The sequence below is a fragment of the Sander lucioperca genome, chromosome 9, assembly GCF_008315115.2.
Source record: "Sander lucioperca isolate FBNREF2018 chromosome 9, SLUC_FBN_1.2, whole genome shotgun sequence".
In the NCBI taxonomy this organism is placed as follows: domain Eukaryota; kingdom Metazoa; phylum Chordata; class Actinopteri; order Perciformes; family Percidae; genus Sander; species Sander lucioperca.
Genome location: NC_050181.1, coordinates 23,839,924 through 23,864,705, shown reverse-complemented (window position 1 = coordinate 23,864,705; position 24,782 = coordinate 23,839,924).

Here is a 24,782-nt window from a genome sequence, read left to right as displayed (position 1 = left end):
CACTCACAACATACTGAACAGCCTGTCGCTCAGAGACAAAGATGTAAGAAACAATGCAAGAAACTCAACAGTGCAGGAAATGGAAGAAAAAAATGATGTCAGAACAAACAGGAATATAACAGAGATGGAAACTTTGAGGAGTAAGCCAAACTAAGGTTTGAATATGATGTCAAAGTTGGAATAGCCTGAAGGGGAGACAGGGGTATTTTGCTTCCATAACTTGTCTTCTTGTCTTCTCTAATGGAAAAAAAAACAAACATTCAAAATACACATTTATGTGTATATTTTACTACACTTTGTCTATTTGCACCTGTAAATCTCTCTGTAAATAACCAAAAGATGGCAGTAGATAATTTCTCATTTGCATAAACATTTCAAAAAACTTGTAATAAAATAAATTGCCTCAATGTGAGTAATCAACTGGGAAAGTTTCATGGTGATATCTATTAGTTAAAATGTTACCGTATTCACCTGTAGTGTCTCTCGACTATTACAAATCCCTGCCAATCAGTCCAAAAATGTCCCGGTTAGATAGCAGATGCCGTAAACAAATTCTTTGTTAATCTTTACAATCATACCACGAAAAAACCAAGCAGGCCTGCCTTGTTGCACAATCCAAATTTTCTTCAAAACTTGCCATTTTCAGTGTGTAGCTTGCTAGCTCAATGTTTGTTGTTGTTTCCCAAAACAAACAAGAGTTTTACAAGACGAGGAGTCTCGTATTGCCAGACCTTCCTCCACAGCGCTGCTTAGGAGGGTCTGGTTAGTCCACACGGCATTCCGTGATGAGAGAAAAACGTGCTCTGGTTTATTGGCATTTCTTTAAACCAATCACAATCGTCTTGGGCGGAGCTGAGCGCCGGACGGAGCCTCGGTGCTGCAGCAAAGTAGCCTCGGGAACGTGTACGTTCAAAAGTTGTTTTAGTCGTGCAACAGAAAACTCAAGATTGGACGGATAGTCTAGCTAGCTGTCTGGATTTACCGTGCAGAGATCTGAGGAGCAGTTAACCATAGTCCTCATAAACCCACCGGAGTTTAGAATTACAACACAAAGAAAGCTTAAGGTAACAGGGTCATCCGAAATTGGACATCGGAAAAGAGTGACATCTGGCGGAATTTCTGGCAGAACGAGAGCAATCCCGGAAGTGGAACGTCGTGGATATAGACTACAAGGCGAGGGACTTACAGCGGAACATCCGGCGCCAGAGGTTCCAGCCAGTGCTCGAAGTGGGCCGGTACTCATCGGTACGCAGTATCGGTACTTCTACATTTTACTCTTAAGCATAGCTGCACTTTTTCTTGCGTCAGTGTCAGAGAGATTGACCCTAACATTACATAAACTACACTACCCAGAGGGCACTACGTGATTTACCTCGGATCTTGACAAATTACGTAAAGGCAAGCAGTCGGCCCACCCTGTCAGAAGTTCGCTTAGCCACGGACGCTAGTTCGGAAAAGCTGTCTGATGCCTGCAGCCTGACCGTAACAGATTTATCACTGCTGAAAACCCAGAAACTAAAAAGAAGTATGTCGAGTTTGTTTCAGACACCGCACACACTGTGTACAACACACACACACACTCATGCACGGAGCTCTCTTAAAGGAGCCGCAGCACCATTTTACAACAGCTGTCAAGAGATTGACACACACACACACACACACACACACACACACACACACACACACACACACGACTTGTTTAAATACATACATACATTTATGTTGTTAATAAATAACAAAGTGTTGTTGTACCAGCAATATCTTCAAGTTTTGTTTTTCACTGTAGAAATCTCAAATGTCATAATGATGAGAGTACCGGCACCTTTTTTTTTCCACTTCAAGCACTGGTTCCAGCAATTATCCAGTAAATGAACTTCGTCGTTGATCTAGGGAAGAACTGGACACAAAATATCAGACAGCTCCAGTTGGGGTTGGAGTTCAGGACATTTCACAGTTTGCTCTTCAATCTGCATCACTGATCATCTGGACCCTTAGATCCCATCATTCTCTCATTATGTCCTCATCATGCAACACTGTGGTCATGAAGTGGGATCTTTAAATAAATGAAATTGTGTAAGTAGTTTAAACAGGCTATAGGCTTTCCTTATATTATTGGCTGATGTGCCTTTATTGTCTGTTTATGTTGCCAGGGATTAAGTGAATGTAACCGTTTTAATCACTGAAGTGAAACAAATTGGAGGGAAATGACAAAAAAGGCGAAACACGACAGGAAATTCAGTGCCTGCGGAAATATGAATTCAACTAAAAAAGAACATCGTATGCCCTTGGCGACACGCCATCTGCATCCAAGGACATCAGTTCCCTCTTGGGGAATGCTTTTTCGTCGCAGCCTGCCTGGTCTCCTCATCCATTACAAAACTGTCAAAACACCACAACAGGGAGTGCAACACTTTTAAAAGAAAAGGAGGAGGCTATCTAATTGACTGGCGTTTATCATTAAAATGCTTACTGAACAAATTTTAATTTGAGATCCACCTATTTTGACATCAAGATTCGGATTCACGAGGAGTTCTAGTCAGCCTTTGAAAACAGTTGAAACATGTCCTATATGGCTCTTTGTAGAGTCTGATATACAACATATACATCACTGCTCATAAAATAAAGGATTCTTGGAGGTGAGGAGATCAGATTCAATGTGTAATGATTGGAAAAATATCAACACACTCCAATTTGTGCATTATTCATTTATTGACAAGCCTGAATAAGGTCACTAACTTAATTTGTGCGTCAATAAATCCCTGGGGGCATGGAGTTTGAAGGATGTGCCCATTTGCAGTGTTGGGCAAGTTATTTGAAAAATGTAATCAATTACTCATTACATATTTGGCATTGATCGAGTACAATTACTCAACAGCAAAAGTAATTAAGCTACATTAATCATGACATTACATTCCGTTATTTAGCACATCTCCATCAAAGGTGTCTCTCAGCGACTTCGAACCTTCCACACCCATAAATCACACCTTTTATATTTAAGTGTAGAAACAAAATACGTTATGGTTTTATTAACTGTAAAGCCCAGTTCAGACCAAAGATTCGCGATGAGACTAAACCGTTTTAGAACGTCACACGGAAAAGTTTTAGCGGTCTGAACCGGCCAAGCCAGCTGATGGCGTCGCATCGACTCAGCTGTTCAAGTCGCAGAGGCTGGTTTAAGAATGTAAGAGACGTCACCTGTTTCAACAGTCAATAGCAAAGACAGATGGTAAAGTCAGCTATAAACTATAGAAATAAAATGATCCATAATTCATGGAAATGTCAAAATGGCAGAGTTTTAGACGGAGCCTCAACAACCGCCCGAAAGCACGGTAATGTTATATGGTCAAGCAAGACAGAGAGAGACTGAAGAGAGGGAGCGCCCAGCGACGTTAGAACAAAGCCGTGAATCAGAGAAATAAAACGTGTTTTCGCCCATTCATCACTGGAAATGCAACTGTAGCAAGCATCTCACTATCACTAACGTTATCCACATTCATATTTAGACGAAACAAATGATATCTATCTACAAAAAAAAAAAGAAAAAGTCGTAAGTTAGAACGGAAGTACAAAGAGTCGTTCTCGTCGCGAACTGGGCTTGATAGTTAATGACTTTCAAATTATAATTCTCAGAATTCTGAGATGATCAAATTCTGTTTTTGCGTTCCATACTAACGTGCTATTTAGTAGGCTGAAACAGTGTGTGAGATTTTTTTTTCTATGTCCGAAATCTTAGTATGAAACAAAGTACATGAATTGCTATACTATTTCTAGTGAAATATTACGGTATGCAAACACTGGACACTACGTCGGCATAAGTATCCCACAATGCAACACGGTAGTAACAACAACGCTTGAAACCGAGAAACAAACAACAACCAAGGCAGCTCTTTAATGTCAAAAACGCTTTGATTTACATTTCTACATCGATAGAATTTAAGCATTATCTGGCGATGCCGCTAGAGCGGAGGTCGGCAGGAGTTACCATGGTTATGTGTCTCGAACTGACAAGGAGGCTCTCAGGAAGTGACGTTGAAAATTACAACTCCGGAAAAGATGCACACTGCTGTTTATTTACACAAAAGTATGTTGATCGATAGTATACATATTGAGTATGTAGTGCATAGTATACAATTTTGGATGCAACCTGACTTTTTTTCTCAGAATTCTGACTTTAAACTCAAAACTGGAATAACATTTTTCAAATGTTGCCCTAATCCTCTTCCCTAGGAATCATCCTTTAACCTATGTTCTTTTATTTTGCAAAATTATTGCACTGAAAAACAAATTACCATAAGACTCATTCCTCTTACCAATGCAAAATTTTATTTTAGTGTTAAGTCTATATTCTTATGCCTTAACAAGGTTACTACATTATTCATTATCTATGAAGCTGCCACTGAATAAATATACTTTATTTTTTTTTCTGATTTATGGTTATATTTGCTTCTGTCAACTGGCACACGGGCTATATTACAAACAAGTAGAGCTTAGATCGGCCCAAAAAATCAAGCCCGAACCTGCCCGAGCACGTTGTGTCCGAGCCCGGCCCGGCCCGAAACATTAACTGTAATTATGAGCCCGAGCCCGATTTAAACCCGACAATTTTTTAATACGTGGGCCGTTATAACTGACGTTCTCAACTACAATTCAGAGTTATTTGAACTGCAGAAATCTGTTTAGAATAATACAACAAGGACGAAGCATGTAAACTGCGCTGTTTGTTTAGAATGGAACGGATCGCAAGTGGATCCGAGTGAAGAAACGTAAAAAAAAAAAGAAACAATGATGAACAAATTAATGTGGTCACTGCCCACGACTTGTTTAAACTGCTTCCATACCTCCGAATTTTCTCCACACTTGCTCAAAGTTAATTCTCCTGTTTTTCTTTTTTCTTTACATCTTCAAGCCGGTGTGATGCGTGCGAGAGGAGACTCCGCGCATGACACGTGCTGCATTTTGTAACTGCAGCCTAACTTTTGTACACATTTGTTACTTTTATATAGCCTATATATATATATATATTTATAATATTTCTGATTATGGCATAGCTATCTCCCCACCCAAATAGGTTAATAAGGTAATGGATAAAAAAAAAAAAAAAGGGTCCGGCCCAGGCGCGGTCCGGCCTGGGCCCGGCCCGAGGATGTGGCAGAAAATAACGGCGGGCTCGGGCTTGGGCCGAGAATCTAAACTCTACAAACAAGCTACTTAGGTCAGTCAAACTGTCAGATTAAGTTTGAGTAATCCTTCACAAGCTAGAGCAAAGCCTGCTGGTTGTGGATTTAGTGATGGATCAATAGCAAGATCTATTTCAGCGATGGACTGTAACTAAGTATATTTACTCAAGTACTGTACTTAAGTACAAATTTGAGGTACTTGTACTTTACTTGAGTCTTTTCATTTCATGCCACTTTCTACTTCTACTGCACTACATTTCAGAGAGAAATATTGTACTTTTTACTCCATTACATTTATCTGACAGCTTTAGTTACAAGTTACTTTACAAATTAAGATTTTATAAAATACGATGTTTTGTTATAAATTGAACTACCCAACAATATATAGACCTACAATTACAGCCCAAAAGATTAGCCAATTAAACACTTAGTTGATTGACAGATCTGTTTCTATCGTTTCCAGTTTCTAAAGTATGAGGACTTTTCTGCATTGAGTACTTTTACTTTTAATACTTTAAGTACATTTCCGTGATGATACTTACACACTTTTACGTAAGTAACATTTTCAATGCAGGACTTTTACTTGTAGCAGAGTATTTTCACAGTGTGGTATTAGGACTTTGACTTAAGTAAAGGATTTGAATCCTTCTTCCACCACTGATTTATTTTTACTATAATGTACTGATCTTCTATACATGTTTTGTAGCTCCGCCCACAATGATGAAAACATATATGTATATTCACTGATCTCTTTGCCAGTTGGGAAGATATTTCACAATGTACCTTGGCCAGTGTCAGGTGGACCCCAAAGAAACAATTAGATTTAATGAAATGTTCTTCCCTCAGGCATACATACCCCTTCTGTATTTTAAGGCTTCTTTTGGCACCAGGGAACTGATGGAGTATGTGCTTGTGTGTGAAGGAGATATTGGATGTGCACTTTTGCACCTGTGTTCATCTAACCTACTACATGATGCATTAGTCTGCTCTCTTCTATTTTTTAATGTGATAGGACACATTCAGCAAATTAGCAAACGGGAGCAAAAACCTATATTACGTATTTCAATTAGGCTTGGGGACTTAAAGTCCAGTCCTGTATATTGCTGCTGGAAAGCACAGGAGTGATAGAACAAATAAAGTGTACAATTCCATACACTATAATAAGAAAGTATAATTATGCAACTAAGCCTGTGAACTATTTGCCTGGTTAGATGTCTTCCAAGGACTGTGTGGGCATGGGCATGAACACTCTGATTGGCATCAGTCTGAAACTCTGGTTTTGATTTATTTAACACAACTGCAGGCACTCAGGTTGAACTGAGCAGATGTTTAATCAGCCAGAATAAGTTGAATCACCTATGTGGGTGTGCAGGGCCTTAACGTACCACTGTAAAGCTGCATGATTTATTGTTGGCCAATAAGACATAATAAATTTGCATCAATAATTCTGACAAACTTATCTTGTTTCTACATTTTCTACGCTTAAAAAAAGTCCAATGAAATCGTCATTGATGTCCTCACATTTAGTTTCTTTTGCAAAGCAACTTCAAATTCTAAACAAACTAAAGGCAGATTTATGCTTCTGCGTTAAATCGATGCCGTGGCTTTGTACGTAGGTACATAGAGATACGGCCCCTATGCCGTAGCCTGATGTGCACCTCGCAAAAAATGTAACTACACATCGCGGCGACTCACATTGCACGACCGTGGCTTGGTAGCATTGCATTTCCCCAACTTATTTCCGGGTTCTCCTTCTCCATAAACAACATGAAATCAATGAGAGGGTTAACTTTTCCTGCTACAGATTTTCCACCGTGGTCAGAAATCTCAGGGGAGACACTTTGTTTCTCTCACTATGACTCTAGAGTCGGTACACGCGCCAAGGCTACCACACACTCCCCACCCACACACACACTGCTATTCTCTTAGAGATAGACGCACACACCAGCGCACAAGTATATACTTCATGCCACTTATGTAGGCTATGGTGAAAGCTCTGCGTGGAGCCTCCGCACAACTATAGATCAAGCTTTAGCCTGTTCTCTATAAATAATGTCATGTCAATGTCATGGTAATGGCTCTGTGAGAGTTGATGCTGAAATGGATGGTCCGGAGGGACAGGAGAAGGCTTGACCCACCCTACTCTGCCTCTGATTGGCTTACCCTGAGATTTTTACAATCAGAGGTGGGTCATTTCTTCGCCGATCCCTCTGGACCATCCATTCTAGCATCAACCCTCTGTGAGTTTGTACAACTGCTTTTAAAAGTCAACATCAGCATGCTAACAGTGATAATGCTAACATGCTGATGTTTAGGAGAGACTAATAGAAAGAAGGGCATACAGGGTTTAAATTAATTAAATTCATATAGTTTGCTACAACAGGAAGAATTGAAGAATGAAAGTTAGAACTCAGTGAAAGGACCCGTTGGCTTCTTGGTTGGATAAAAACTGGAGGTGGTCAGATTGATCTAACACTGAATTGACAGCTGACAGCAGCAGAGAAAGGATGAGATTAAAAGTTTGACAGGTTCAGAGATTGTAGTTTGAGTCCTGCGTCCAACTTGGTCAAAAGAACTTTGATTGATGGTATGGAAAGATCATGGTTTTGGTTAGATATTGAAAAAGAAAATGTCACTGAAAAATATAAAATTATAATATATTATTGTATTAAAATATAGATAAAATACATATTGAAAAAATGACTGTCATCTTGGTTAAATATTGAAAAAGTCAACAATGTTTCCTTAATCTTAACAAGTGTTTGGAGTTGCCAGTATATGCCCCACATTTAATTTGCTTGAGTAGAAAAAAATAAATAACAGGGATGAATTGTTTTGCAGATATGTTCAGTGTTGACATTTAGCAACTTGGCAGATACAATACATTCAAACTTTGGATGGATGGATGTTTGAGCTATCCACAGACACGATTTGAATGTATGAATGCCAGCCAATCAGAGCCAAGGGGAACGTATCATAGTGTTAATAAATCTTTCCTGTCACTGTGTTACATTGTTGTAACATAGTTTTTTTTGTTGCAACGAGTTTACGTCTGCCCCTTCAGTGCATCAACAAGTCAAGTAAAGAAATGCAAATGTCTTGAGCCAAACGGAGTGTATTTGCTCACTGCTCTCCGTCCACAGCACAGTGCACAATAACCGCTGCTGTGAAGAGAGAGGGCCGCTTCCGCTGTGGTCAACAGAGTGAACAACAAGAAAGAACAGTGTTCAAGTCTGTTCAGGTGTTTGACAGCTGCACTCTGCTCGATCCCACATGTTCACACAAGTCTGACAGTCAGTGTTCAAGGTAGTGTGTTACTGCAGGAGGAGAGGCAGTCCATTATTGACTATGAGGCTGATATCAGGTAATTAATGATTTCCACATGGAGTTAATGAAATGCGTTTTCAATGGTTGTCCCGCATTTAGCATTTTACCCACATTCATAACATCCGCCGTCGCATGATTACGTAGCCAAGTGTTAGTGCATACACGTTGTCCTCATGAAAGATCTCATGAATTCTCCCTAACATCTTTCCTTGACCTCATGATGTTTACCATCTGTGCAGTGGCGGCGCCAGAGACTTTTGCTGGTGCTATGGGGTTGCTTGACGTTTCAGCGAGGGTGCGCTGAAATTTAGAGTTTCCCTTGACACTCATCGCCTTTATGGTTTTTATGCAAGTTACCAATACAACAGCACCATAAAACTCTGATTATCCCACCAAACATATTTCAAATACCAGCCAACACGCCGGGTTTACACAATCATTAATGCAGCTTTCATACAGTAGCTCATATTTGCAGAAGAGTAGGCTAATACAGCAGGCCAAATACACCACACACAGCTTACCAGACACATAAACACACGCATGCATTCTCACACAGTATTCATACTTGCACAAATGGTAAAAACATGCATCTGTGTACAGGAAAGTGGTTCAGAAAAGACATAGGATGCAATTTTGTTACTATTAGACCGCAGCCCATGTCAGTACTGACGAGTTATTGGAAAGGGTTGGCTGTGTGCCGCCAGGTATTTTTTGGTCTTCCTCTTCTTAATTTTTCCTTCTGGCACCCAGATCATTCTTATGTTGCAGTTGTTGTTTTGGTCCTGCCAAAATCATGGAACAAGGCTTTCTTTTCATGGCCCATCACCTGACCTTCACCGCCCACCTACTCACTTGTTCTCCTCTCCCTTTCCCTCATCAGTCTCAATACATGTACCTGACCAACCTGATCTCACAGAATTCCGTGAAATGAACGCGGCCCCTTAACTCAAAATCTGTGGCAGTTTCACGGAATCGCAAAAAATTCTGTGATGGGCCCATGGAAAAATTCCGTGAAATGAAAATGGATCGCCGAAAATTCTGTGATGGGCCCACGGAAAAATTCCGTGAAATGAACACGGCCCCTTAAGTTAAGGAAAAGGTCGTGGGTGGGCTTACATTTCCATGACACACGGGACAACAACGGGACGGTTGGGTTTAGGAAAAGAAGAACAGGATGGTTGGGTTTAGGAAAAGAAGAACAGGACCATTATGGTTGGGTTTAGGAAACGTGACACGCGGGACACGATTCCCGGTCTCCTGGGGGAAAGTCCTGTGTTTGACCCATCCACCACCCCAACCAACCTCCCTACGCAGATTTTCGGGCTTTCATACTACTTGCTACCATAGTCGCTTCTAATGCTACGTCATCTTCTCATTGACTTTACATTGGCATTATTTTCCGTGGTGTCCACACAGAATTTTCACACATTCTGTGCCACCACCACGTAATGCGGTGTTAACAGTTTGTGATCATTTCACAGAATTCTGTGAGACCAGGCTAACCTGACAGACAGCTCACACAGGGTAATGGATTCACAAATGCACAACTCTTTTTTTAGGTGTCAAAGTCCAAACAGTTTATACACAAATTGTATCAGAATACATAGGCGAGAGTACCAAAAACACAGGGGCAGGGATCAAAAACCAGAAGACGAAGCAGGGTCATAACATTCACTAGAAGCACACGGGGAAAACAGGCTGGAACGCTAAACAAACGGTACAAAACGAAATGGCACAGGAAAAGGGGCAGGTGTATAGCCACAGACACAGGGGACCACATCAGGCACAGGTGCAGCCCATTATGGGAGGGGCAGTAATCACATATGGCAGAAAGGCAGACAAAGACCATGAAGTGAAGTTACCTTAGACGAGTGACGGTGAGTATAAAAATGAAACAGGAAGTGGCAAAAACATACAGAAATGAACAAGAAAAAAAACATGAGCTTATGAGCGGGATCTAGACATGGCAGAAGCCTACCAACCCCCTTATTTCCAGTCAGTTGCAAGATTGTCAAATTTCCTTCATGCCTTGCATTCCAGCCATCTGTCCTAAACCTGTAGACCCTCCTTCGGCGCGCTTTGGAGGAGGGTCTGGTAAAGCGAGACTAAGCGAAACCAAACGGTAACAATGTTGCAGAGTGTATGTAGAAAACCAGGAATTTGCTTCACTTCAGCTCTATAAGGAAATAAAGGACTGTAAGGACTCTCTGCCATAAAGAGATTTTGAGACAGTATCATGTAGCTGAGAATGACTTGGAGATGCTAACGATGTGCTCATCAAATCTGTATTCTAAACCAGTGGTTCCCAACCTGGGGTCCGGGGACCCCTAAGGGGGGCGGCAAAGATCACAGGGGGGGCGCAAGTCTTTATCTCGTTTGAGGTTGAGGTAAAAAAAGAAAATATCTGCAATGTTAATGTTAAACAAATTATGATAATACACTAGAATATATAATGTATACAAAAGTCTTTATAAAAACTATATATTTTTGTTCTCGCTTAAACTTGTAGGCAGGCTACTTAGTAGGCCAAACCTCCGGGACCTCTTAACCTGGGACCTGCTGTCATCAGGTCAGCTGCTAGCTGCTAGCATCCTCGTTTTTCCTGCTGCCACGGCATCACTATTTTATGAACGAAACATGGCGGAGAAACGTAAAAGTGCTGATAACTCCTCTGTATCAAAAAAGACAGTAAGGAAAAGTTACCTCGACTTTGGTTTCGGAGGGGGGGCTCAGCTTTTCTTAGACATAAGTGGGGGGGCGCCAAGGAAAAAAGGTTGGGAACCACTGTTCTAAACTGTAGTGATCTGGTTTTCCAAGTCAATCATAGGTACAAGCTAACCCATGTCCAGAGCTTGCAAAAATGTTACACCATGCTAATGTTAGGACAGCAAGGGCAACCAATGCGCTGCATCAGTGTTCTTGTCCCACAGCACTTTAGATAAAACAACAATTCTCTCTCTCTTTCCAGACGTTTTCCATATAAAAAGACACTGCACAAAAATGCACAGGCATCAAAAGTAAAAAGTCAACCAACTTTTCATCTACTTGAAAAGACGTTTGGAAACAAGCAAGACTGATGATGTGGGGGAGTACAAGAAAATAAGACATAACTCTGATGTGATGAACAACTGAATCAGCTTAAAGGGTGTGTCTGCTTCCATTCCAGGTGTGTCTGTACCACAAAACCCAATAACTGAGTGGAGAGAACTCTTCCGTCAGGATGTCACTGTGTCTGCTGCGATGGAGGCAGGCCACTTCAGGTCAAGAAGCAGAGACATACAAACAAAGAGCAAGACGTGGTGAGAGGAAGGAAACAGACAGACAGACAGAGCAGAAAACAAGAAATGATGGTGCTCTTGAGGATTTACCGGACATGAAAGCGAAGAAGATAAAGATTGTGTTCCAGCCTCAAAAAGAGCAGTGTTTTCTCTACTCTCTGAGTTCTATGTAGCACTCAAAACACTGTGGCTTAATAAAACCAACACATAAAACAAGCATTTAAACCCTCCTGTTTTCAAAATGTTTCTATATCAGAAATTTGGGTTTCTTTCAAAGAAATTGTCAAAGAAAATAACGTGGATGGTGTTGGGGATTTCCTCCTCTGTGTCCCCCCTTTTGGGACAATGTGTCTGACTCTAAATAAAAGACATATATATCCCCGTTCATTTGTTATATTGGAATTACATTGATCCTAAGCAAGAGCCAAATAAGACTATAAGATGAAGTCAAATACATTAATTTAATCAGTCAAGCATTAGAGTTTCAATACACAGATCTGTGGGATCACAAAGCACCCAGATACTAACCGTGGATTTCCACAGGATGCGAAACGTCTGCGGACCGGCTCCACTGCGGAACGGCTGCATGCTCCGCCGTCCGTCAATACCCACCAGGTCCGGATTTGTTGCGTAACGGCTGCGGCCAGCCGACCACAACATCTCGCGAATTCATGTATGTTCGCGCGATATAACAGGATGTAGTTTCTATAAACAGAACCACAAAACCAACAACAGTTTGTTTCAATCCAGAGGAGTAGAGGGGAAACAACTCTGTGCTGTGTTTTCAAGGTGTAGTGCAGGGAAATATGACCTGCCGTGAGCACGGTGTATTTTATTTTGAAAAGTAACCGGGTGTTTTATTTTGTTTCTGTGCTCGACTTCCTGTCCCGCACAATCTGAATTGTGCTGAATTGCTGCGGAGCTCTCCGTCGTCCGTCAAAAATAGAAGCTCTGCGTATCTGCTCCGGAGGGCTGCGGACTGACGGAACTAGGACGGAGTAGGGACGCAGACATTCTGCAGTCAGTGGAAATACACACATTGACTTTAATGGAAACCTAATGACTCCGTTGATGTTCCGGAGACGTTCCGCAGACGTTCCGCATCCAGTGGAAATTGCCAGTTACCGTGGATTTCCACAGGATGCGGACCGTCCGCGGACCGGCTCCGCTGCGGAACGGCTGCGTGCTCCGCTGTCCGTCAATACCCACCAGGTCCGGATTTGTTGCGTATCGGCTGCAGCCAGCCGACCACGAGATCTCGCAAATTCACGTATGTTCATGCGATATAACAGGATGTAGTTTCTATAAACAGAACCACAAAACCAACAACAGTTTGTTTCCATCCAGAGGAGTAGAGGGGAAACAACTCTGTGCTGTGTTTTCAAGGTGTAGTGCAGGGAAATATGACCTGCCGTGAGCACGGTGTATTTTATTTTGAAAAGTAACCGGGTGTTTTATTTTGTTTCTGTGCTCGACTTCCTGTCCCGCACAATCTGAATTGTGCTGAATTGCTGCGGAGCTCTCCGTCGTCCGTCAAAAATAGAAGCTCTGCGTATCTGCTCCGGAGGGCTGCGGACTGACGGAACTAGGACGGAGTAGGGACGCAGACATTCTGCAGTCAGTGGAAATACACACATTGACTTTAATGGAAACCTAATGACTCCGTTGATGTTCCGGAGACGTTCCGCAGACGTTCCGCATCCAGTGGAAATTGCCAGTTACCGTGGATTTCCACAGGATGCGGACCGTCCGCGGACCGGCTCCGCTGCGGAACGGCTGCGTGCTCCACGGCCGTCAATACCCACCAGGTCCGGATTTGTTGCGTAACGGCTGCAGCCAGCCGACCACGAGATCTCGCAAATTCACGTATGTTCGTGCGATATAACAGGATGTAGTTTCTATAAACAGAACCACAAAACCAACAACAGTTTGTTTCCATCCAGAGGAGTAGAGGGGAAACAACTCTGTGCTGTGTTTTCAAGGTGTAGTGCAGGGAAATATGACCTGCCGTGAGCACGGTGTATTTTATTTTGAAAAGTATCCGGATGTTTTATTTTGTTTCTGTGCTCAACTTCCTGTCCCACACAATCTGAATTGTGCTGATTTGCTGCGGAGCTCTCCGTCGTCCGTCAAAAATAGAAGCTCTGCGTATCTGCTCCGGAGGGCTGCGGACTGACGGAACTGGGACGGAGTAGGGACGCAGACGTTCTGCAGTCAGTGGAAATACACACATTGACTTTAATGGAAACCTAATGACTCCGTCGACGTTCCGGAGACGTTCCGCAGACGTTCCGCATCCAGTGGAAATTGCCAGTTAGTTTCCCTAGTAACAGACATAAAGCCAGAGCCGGTCCACGTATCTCTAGACTGTCAGACCTTGTGAGCCCCGATCTATACTTCCCCTCATGTCTTATACTTTCTTTCTTGGGTCTCTTTTCTCCAGCATAGGGAATGTTATCTTCACACAACACACGCCAGGGTCGAGGCCACTGTGCTGTGTCTTGTCCTCATTTGCTCTCACGCAAAGCAGTACATCTGCTCCTGTTTCACTTGTTATTATTACTCAATGTACTTTGCTCGAGGCCACTGTGACCCTAACTATCTTATATTTACCGCTTAAGCTAAACCATCTGTGCATCAGAGTTTCCTTTGTTTGGGGAACCACCGTCTCTATGACAGCACACAACTCTGTGCAATAAGCATACACCAAAACACACTTGGTCGCTTATGGAAACCTTTTACATTCTTAGTATATTTATCTGCAACTAGTAAGAACATTATTCTACACAAGTAAAATAAATGATCAGTTCACTACGTTCATTGAATTTGGGTGTTTTGTTAAATTTTATAGCATTTGAAAAGAAAATGACAAAAATGTCAGATGAAGCTTAAAAAATGCAGGGTAAAAAATCAACAAGAGCATTTTAAAAAAAAGAAAAAAAAAGAAATTTTTATATATATATAAATCTTTTTCTTTCTTTTTTTTTGGATATATATATATATATATATATCCAAAAAAGGGACAAAAACTTTGTAAAGAAACTGACAAAAACATTGGAAAAAGTGACAAAAAACTTGAAAAAAGTGACAGAAATCCTTTCAACAACCTTCAACAAAAAGGTTGGGGAAAAATGACACATGTCTAAAAAGAACAACATTTTGAAAAGTTTTAATTTACAATTTTGACCCAGGAAAACAAAAAGTTGCATGGTCGATGGGAAGACAACACACGGGTAAAAAAGCAATTGAAACAATAAAACCAGTAACTAACAGTTATATGTAAGCCTAATCTGAACTAACTAACAGTTGATAATATGGGAGCCTAATCTGAAGAGGTGTGTTTTGATGAGTGATTTAAAGTGTCCAGGTCGTTATAGTCCCAGATGTGTATGGGTAGGGAGTTCCTGAGGGACTTAGCAATGGATTATAATTGCCAAAGACTCTCAAATTTCAACCTATTGTGCACCATCTCAATTAAACTTATTTTCACTTTTAAATGAAGTTTTTCCTGACTGAAATAGCCACATGGAGTTACAGTTAAAATATTAGCGTCTTCAGAGAGTTTGTGGTAATGAAGCACATTTATAAGGAGTGTCCTCTGCTCCAAATCCGGCCATCTTCTTTTACAGTCTGAAGGTGTGCGTTTGAAAACAGTAACAGCAACTGACGGACTGGGATAATAAATCTCTCTGTCACCTTTAAAGTTCCTTGGCTGAAGTTTTGAGGAATGCCTCCGCACCTTGTCGGTCAGGAGCTGTAGCTTGTGCTATGAAAAATCATTTTTCTTTTTCTCTCTGCCATTGTTCTGCCGACTGTGTTCTTGGTGCAACATTTATACTTTGCCACATGGATAATTGCACTCAGCTGCAAAACTTTATGACTGCAAAGCTGCCTAACTTCATGTGTATGCACTTATTATTAGCACACTATCTTTTGTGAATCAGACCTTGAGACGATGCAGATAGCGGTGTTTGGTGTTTTAAGCCCCCAACGCCGTCTTCCAGGCAACGCTGCCTGGAAGGCACTAACATTAGGTAACGGTTAGGTTTGGGTTAAGGTTAGGGTTAGGTGCTTTGAAGTCGACGGTCGCAGCACTGCCTTGAAGTTGACGTTGGGGGCTTAAAACACCATTGAGCGCAGATAGTATTCGCAAGTGATGCGCAATTCATGGTGGATCAGCTGCCGCAATCCATTCTTTGGGAATATGCCTCTCAGTGTGTTTACATGCATTTAAGTTACCGGGTTACATTCAGCTTCCTCACAATCCTTCACAGAGACTGAGCAGCGTTTAGTATTAAAAACGAATGAGGAACAAAAAAGGGAATACTCCTGCAGTCCACAAATCCAGAGAGAACGGCTGGAAAGTAATCGCTGATCGATTTGATACAACTTGATTAAATATATACAACAGCAAAATATGTACATTACATCCATTAACCCCTTTAAAGTTAACTACAAAAATAGCAAATATACACCTGAAGTATATTACCCACCCCTAACAGAATCCTATGTGGTGGTCTGGTTTCGGACTGTACAATAACTATGGATTTGATTCATTCATTCAATTTTCTGAGCCACGGAATAGTTGTTCTGCGCTCCGCTAATCAGAGTATAATTATCTTCCACGGGCGGCGTGGCCATCTGACCACCCAGCATCTAAAACAAACAGATTAAACGCAGGATGTACAAACGATTGACAGACCATCCAATAATGTTTTTTAAATTAAATTGTTTGTCTCATCATTACTTTAATAACGTGCAATTATTTTACTGTGCAAACATACTTAATCTGCTTTAATGTGCACATATGCTTCTCCAATACGGAAAGCTCTACAGAAACGAAACGGAGACTGAAAGGACCTCCTTTACAGTCGGTATAAGTCACTGCGGGCCGTGACAAAACGTTGCTATTTCAAGAGTAAGAAAACGGTCTTTGTGAGCCATGTGGGGGCAATCCCAGCCCACTTTTTCAGTTTTTTTTCCCCTTACAGGTCTTTGTTAAGAAATGCCTGCATCACATTCTCATTTGTAATCGGCTAAGGGCCAAGTCATGACATTAGCCGTCCGCTCGGTTTGCACAATGGCCGACCCGAATCCTGAGACCCGAGGTGGGGAACTTGGGACCTTTTGGCTGTGTTGGGGAGGCGCTGTTCCTCCAGATATTTGCCAAGTTGGAGGCTTTTATATATTGTATTACTGAAAAACCAATTTATTATCTTTCCCTGTGGAAAGCTGTTTGTCTGGTCTGCATGTGTATGTGTTTGTGTGTGGGGAGCACAGGAGCAAATGGACCAATCTTAGTTCATCAATCTAATGAAAACCCAAAGAGCACACTTTAATGCAGAAAGTTTCTTTGTTAATTAAAGTTTGTGTGAACTAATGTCACACACAGAATGCCAACACTAACATTTCATTTTCACAGCCATTACCACTTTATTGGGTGCAGCATGCTGTCCACTTAACCACCACACAAACACACGCACGCACGGAGGCACACACACACACACACACACACACACACACACACACACACACACACACACACACACACACACACACACACACACACACACACACACACACACAAGCTCCGATTAAGCCCACCATGTGTTTGAGGGATTAAGTTGTGCATCTCTAAAGGGGCACGCCATACCATCTGTGCTGGAGCTGACCAAAGAACGAACACACACACACACACACACACATTTGCACTCTTGAGTCTACTCATAATCACTTGATCATAGACCACCTTAATTGACTTTGCAGAGAAGACTAAACAACAGTAGCATACATGGTTTGGTCAAGATTGCATGCTAAATGCTCAACATCTACGTTACTGTACATGCACATGTAGAGGAAAAGTGCTCACAAATGTACACACACACACACTTACACACAGAAGCAGCAGGGATTATGCAGTATGGCGGTGTGTGCAGTGCGATCTAAAGGCTGTTTTAAATTCCTTTGTGCTGATGGAGGAGATTGTGCATTTGATTTACTAATGCCTTTCAGAGATGTATGATAACTCTGCTGTTATATTGTAATTCATTCCCACGTATGCTGTTAAGAGTAATCACAGTCCACGGCTGTCTTCTTCTTCCACCTCTCCCCTTTGGCCGTGAGAGCAGCAGGAAGTTAGCCAACATAGCCACTAAACTTTATGCAAATAATACGTGACAACGTCACCAATACGGAAATGAGCTTATGACGTCATTTGGCGACTTTTAGAGCTAGTGCTAGCTACTTTCATTCGAAAGGAGTTGGCAACACTGCGTGTGTGAAGTTAATTTGGCTGTCTGAAAGAAAAGCCAGTATATATTTCCTAGACAGCTACTGTATGTTAGTACATTTCCCACTGAGTCTGGACCTAATTAAGAGGAAGGATTACTCGTAGTTAAAAAAACAAAAACGTTGCAAAATATGATAGCGAGACTAAAAACTAGGACAACACAGACTTTTCGAATCTAACCTCTGACCTCCCCATTTGCATGCTATTCATTTATTGTGTGAATTTTGCACCAAACCATTGCCCTAAACGCAATGCTTACATTTATGTAACACTCTATTTCTGGCCATGAGAGAGCGTGGATGTTTATCATATCAGCCATTAATGACTAGGGCTGCATCTCCTTCAAACAGTGTGTTGTTCAGTCTTTCAAAGTTTGAAAGCCAGCTTTGTATGTGTCTGTTGATTTCGTTTGAAAACAGCACCTCTACACATGCACATTTCTGAGCAATCCTACACAATTTGAAAGCATTTCATCTGTAGGTGGCTTCACAGCATGACACATTTAAATGGCCATCACTCAGTGATTAGGAGTTTGACTCTTCTTTGTACAAGCTATTTTTACTATTTTTAAAAAAAATAAAAGCATTCGAGGATAATGCAGTCTTGAAGGTATGGTATAGAATATTATTCAGTGTACCTTTACTTGATGGTGAGCATGTTATCATTAGTTAGCATTTAGCGTGGCTGTTAGTCTTGCTTGAGGTATTCAATTGTGACAGTTTCACAGTGTGAGCACATCACAAATTGAAAACTTGCTTTCCATTAGTTTGGACGTATTTTGGACACAGCTCTAGCTTTTATTTATTTATTTTTTATTTATTTATTTATTTAGAGAAACAGGGACAGCCTACAATAAACATTAACCTCAAGAGGAGAGATGCATAGTACCAGGTTTTAGCTCAAGAGCTAATTTTCACCCGTAGTCCCTGGGCAGGCTGATCGTAGCTAAAATACATAATACATCATACATACATGAATAGTGAGTTTTACATTGACCAAATAAATAATATAAAAAAGGTCATATTCAAACCTTTTCATGTACTCAAATCTACTCATTTAGATCTCAGAACACACACTTACACATACACATACACACACATACATGTATCCGGTCACATGTGGGTACAAATTTGATTTGACAAAAGCCATGTCTTTGCCTGTCTTGCAAACGTGTAAGAGTTGGTGCTTCTTATCAGCTCTGTAGGCAACATATTCCACTGACGAGCAGCCACACAAGAAAAAGCATTTATTCCAAATGTTGTCCTGCGTTTAGGGATCCTGCATTCACCTCGCACTGTAGATCTAGTTGCTCGAGCCGTTAATTCAGAGCCCAAAATATGAATTCTTTTAGTGGGGGAGCAGCGGTGTCATGGAGGATTTTATACATTAAACACAGATTTGTGTGGATTATCAGATTTTCAAAGCTAAGAAATTTGTATTTTACAAGAATATGACAGTGATGGAATCGTCTGCCTTTCTTATCATGAATCTTTAGAGAGCTTTTATATAATGACTCAAGTGGCCTGAGGGCAGTTTTAGTAGCCTGTGACCAACTTGTCATACAATAACGAAAATGTGAAACAATCAGTGCATTTAGATAGGCCCCTGAGGCCTCAATTGTAAGGGAATTTCAAATGTATCTAAACTGTGCCATATTAAATCTAATTGTATTTGATAACTTTATGTGTTTTTTAAAACCTAAATTTGGTTCCAATATGACACCTAAATATTTTACCTGTTCTGGATTTGAAATGATTTGTCCATCAATTAAGATCTTAGGGCAATTTTGTGTTTTATAATGATTTGTAAAAAACTCATTCAAATTGAAACAGTCTTATCTAGATTTAAGGTGAGGCATGAGTTTTTCAGCCACAACGAGACTTTCTTCATCTCTCTGGTCAGTTTTTGAGCGACTATAGTACCGTATCATCAGCATACACAATCATTTTTCTCTTACACACAGTTTAGAAAATGTGTGTTAAGATACTGACTGAAGGGCAGGACTCGGGAAAAGTTACAATTACAAATCCGTTTGCTACTTCAGCACCACAGACAGCGGCATGGATTTATAAATACACAGCACAGTTAGGCCAGCGTTAGTCTATATCCTTGATGTTCCACTTCTGGGGTTGCTCCGGTGCTGCAGGAAATTCTGCCGGATTCATGTATTTTGCGTTTCCTTCCGCTTTCTTTGTGTTGGAATTTTAAATTTGGTGGATTTATGAGGACTATTTTGACTACTCCTCAGATCTCTTGCAGGGTAAATTGAGACAGCTAACTAGACTATCTGTCCAATCTGAGTTTTCTCTCACACAACTATTTTGCAGCGGCTGTGCGAAGTTTAGCACCGCCCATGATGATTCTGATTGGTTTAAAGAAATGCCATTAAACCAGAGCACGTTTTACTCCCATCCCCAAATGCTATGTGGAGTAGCCAGACCCTCCTTCAGCGCACTTTGGAGGAGGGTCTGGCAAAGCGAGACTAGGCTAGTGTTATTTCAGAGCCATGGTCGGGGCCATAGGTTCTAACTCCCACAAACCTCAGTCAGATAACGAACAAACTAGACTAAATTATTCAACTAAACAACCCCTCTGCCCCGGCACTCTCTCTGCTGCTAGGATTTGTGTGTGTGTGTGTGTGTGTGTGTGTGTGTGTGTGTGTGTGTGTGTGTGTGTGTATGTGAAGGCCGCAACTGTTTGTTCAAAACAACAGTCTTGCGGGAGTCACACACACCTAAACCACGCCCGGAGCTGCCAGTAGCTCCTCACCAGACGCTGATTGGTTCGGTAGGCTGGTAACTGGTGGACACAAACACATTTCTTGAAGCCTTACAAGATGGATTTTGTGTCATATGTGATGCGGGATGACGTGATATTGCAAGAATTCAGCTCCCGTGCAAGGTAAGATGGCATGCACCCTCAAATCGCCTGCTGCCTATCATTTATAGTAATTTAGATCGAACACAATTTCAAGATCTTTGATCATTCTCGGAATTGTAAGATCACTGGGTGGAGGGACTGTTAAGATCAATAATACCAGTTAAAATGTACATTGGTCCCTCTCACCTGTTTTTGTCTCTGCTTTGGATTTGGGGAAAAAAGCAAGGGGCGAAGGAGATAAGAGAGAGACAAAGTGGAGGTAACACGGGCAGAGAGGGTGGGTCACCACGGTAGTCTGTCAATGAGATAAAAGCAGGCAGGAGAAAAAGTCAGACAGAAAAATAGAGGGAGCAATACAAGAGCGAGGTTGTATATAGGTCAATCAGCAGTGAGGGACATTCATCCATCAAGGCTTTATCGAAAATGCAACAACTGCAGCTCTTTTCTGATTAGCAGTTAAATTAAAGACATATAGAACAGCTCTGAACATCTGTCAAACTACTCATTCAGGGAGACCGAGCACTGTGCTGCTGGGTAATGAGGCTACATGTGATTGGCCACAGTACACACACATTTATAAAAATGTATTAGCTGTGAACACACACAGCATCACATGTTATTGGAGGGTTACCTTACAGATTTGTTAATACTTTTGTGTTTTTGGGTATTCTGTTGATTGTTGGAGCTGACGATGCACGAAAAAATAATGTGTGAACAGACAAAGTTAGACAATAAACAATAGTCTTATCTTATCTCATGCTAAGTCTGTAATTGGTTAAGATGAGAGCTAGGATGAGGGTCTTTTGGCGTTTTTCCATTACATGGTACCTGCTCGATTCGCCTCGACTCGACTCAACACACTGTGCATCCGTTTTCCACTGCAGATTTTAGTACCGCCTCAGCGTGGCTGGTCGTCTTATATGCCGGCTCGAAGCACACACAGCGCACAAGTATAAACATCAGGCCACTTGAGCTTGTTTTACAGTTCTGTGGAGGCTCCACGCAGAGCTTTCGCCGTAGCCTATGTAAAGGGGCCTGATGTTTATACTTGTGCGCTGGTGTGTGCGTCGAGCCAGCATGTGTGTGTGTGTACGTAGGCTACGGCAAAAGCTCTGCCTGGAGCCTCCGCAGAACTGTAAAACAAGCGGCGCCGCAGTAAACTGCCGTGACCTAACGCGACACACACACACAGAACGCCGAAGGTGTGTTGTTGTTGCCAGAAGACACATTTTGTTTCAAATGAAGGTGGAGGCAGCAAAAAAAACACAGCTGGTTAAACTGTTTAAAAATAGCGGGTTTGTTCAGGACACCCCCGTCTGTCGCTTTCACGTTTTTTCGGCTACTTTTTTTCGTAATGGAAAACCAAAAAAGGCGAGTAGAATCGAGGCGAGTTGAGCAGGTACCATGTAATGGAAAAGCGCCATGTGTGACCCCTGCAGCGTCAAGCTTTAAGACGGGGGAGGGGGTGACACTAATCCACAATTTAGTCTTTGTGTATGTGTGTTTGTGTGTTGACCTGCTGCAAGTGTGGCATGTCACATCAGAGGTGTTTTCAGTATGTCAGCACAGTACATGTCATGCATATCAAATGTTTGGGTTACTTTGTGTGTGTGTGTGAGAGGGTGTTTGTTTATTTGTGTGTATACATGAGATTGAGACGTCATTTTTTTTTTCATACACAACCACACTTACAGGTAAAGTCATCCTCTGCTCATATTTATGCAGGAATCGCTGTACGCTCGGTTGTCATAGCAGAGGCATACTTGTCTGTGTGTGTGTGTGTGTGTGTGTGTGTGTGTGTGTGTGTGTGTGTGTGTGTGTGTGTGTGTGTGTGTGTGTGATTAAGTGCTGGGAGAGAAACCTGCTTGAGAAGCTCAGGGGAGATGCAGTCAGATACAATACAGCAAAAAAAAAAACACAGCCGGCAGAGAAACAGATCGTTTGCCTGGAATCTTCATGACTGATACTCTGTCAACAACTCTGAACTATCTTTACTAGGAGGGATGAGGGAGGGGGTGGGGGTGGCTGGGAGGGGAGGGGCAAGGGAATAAAAAAAATGAAAAGAGAAGAAGAGGCAGAGGGAGAGGCTGCTGCAAGAGAGAGGAAGCAAGGGAGATATACAAGTTTAGTGACATTTTCAACAACAGTCTGTGCAGAATGAGAAACAGCAACACACACAGAGAATACATTACATTAAAAACGTAAAAACCCTGTGAACATGTTTTGGGTTCCATGTTTTCATCTTAAACGTTGACCCTCTCACTGTGTGTTTTAACTACATGAAAGTTAATTAGAACTTTAAAAAAAAAAAAAAAAAGTTTTGTTCAGTGTTCTTCCAACCAAGCTAGCTAGCTAGCGCTAGTGTTAGCTGGTAACTTGAAGGAATATTTTGCAGATTTTAAACCGGCTCTGTGTACTGCCGTACATTCAGATGAACAGCGCCAGTACCCACAGGTCCGCGTTTACCTGCCGGCAAAATTCTGCTGGATGACTCGCTTCAGAAGGGTTGAAAATCGACAACTTTCTTTCATTAGCGTTTAGCCTAGCGCAGCACCATTGAAACACTAGCCGTGTCATCCACCCCAGCTCCACGCTTTTGTCCAAATATGGTCACTTCTGGCTCCAAAATACCAAGATGGCGATGGCAAATGCTAACTCCCAGCTTCAAAACGGGCAGTTCACAAACCAATGGGTAACATCACTGATGCTACGTCCACTATTTTTACAGTCTATGTGCTAAACCAAACATGTCCTGACTGCAGCTCTGTACTGTGTGTATATAGTCATACAGACCGTGATTACGAGTCAGCCTCCTAGTTTTAACTGCCGTCTGGTAATATAGGAATTGGTGACAGCTATGTTACCTCACACTTGAAAATATGAAAACTACAGAATTGTCAACAAGTCAGTGACAAAAGTACATCAAAATAAAATCCAAAATGAACACTAATTAAATCAATTGAGCTAAAATGCCCTACACACTGTTTGTATCTGGTTTCTCTTGTTAAAGAACAGCACCAAAAGTAGCTCTTTCATGCTATTAAATGGTGTGGCTACAAGGCTAGCTGTAGGGGTAAATATCTTCTAGTAATGCATGGGCACTCTTAAATTGGAATAATGGGAGGTTTTTTCAGTTCATCCCATTCTGATGACATTATCCCCACCCATCCCTAGACACTACACATTATACATAATACAACGAACATCCTGGACTATAACCTGTCCATTGCACATACTATATATACTGAACTTTTGCACTCGATGGTGTTCTAAGCCCCCCAACGTCTCCTTCCAGGCAGCGCTGCGACCGTTGACTTCAAAGCACCTAACCCTAACCATAACCATAACCATAACCATTGCCTAATCGACTTCAAGGCAGCGCTGCGACCGTTGACTTCAAGGCACCTAACCCTAACCTTAACCATTGCCTAATCCTAGTGCCTTCCAGGCATCAGTGCCTGGAAGGAGACGTTGGGGGCTTAAAACACAGATAAACAACTTTTGCACATGCTTCATCATCTTTGCTCATCATGCACTGAATCATACAGCCTTATTTTATTATTGTTAAGCAGGTATACTGTACATTTTTGTTTATGTAATTGTTTCTTATGCATTTATTATTTATTTCCTTTTCATATGTCTATGTATGCACCATCCACCAGGGCAAATTCCTTGTAATTGTTACTTGGCAATAAATCCTTTTCTGAATCTGATTCTGACTTCCTTAAACATTCTAAATCATTGTATATTGCATTCAACCTGATTTGGCAACACAGTACTTAATTAAAGTTCTCCCAATTAAGCAAATTTTTATTTAGAGACGAACCTAGA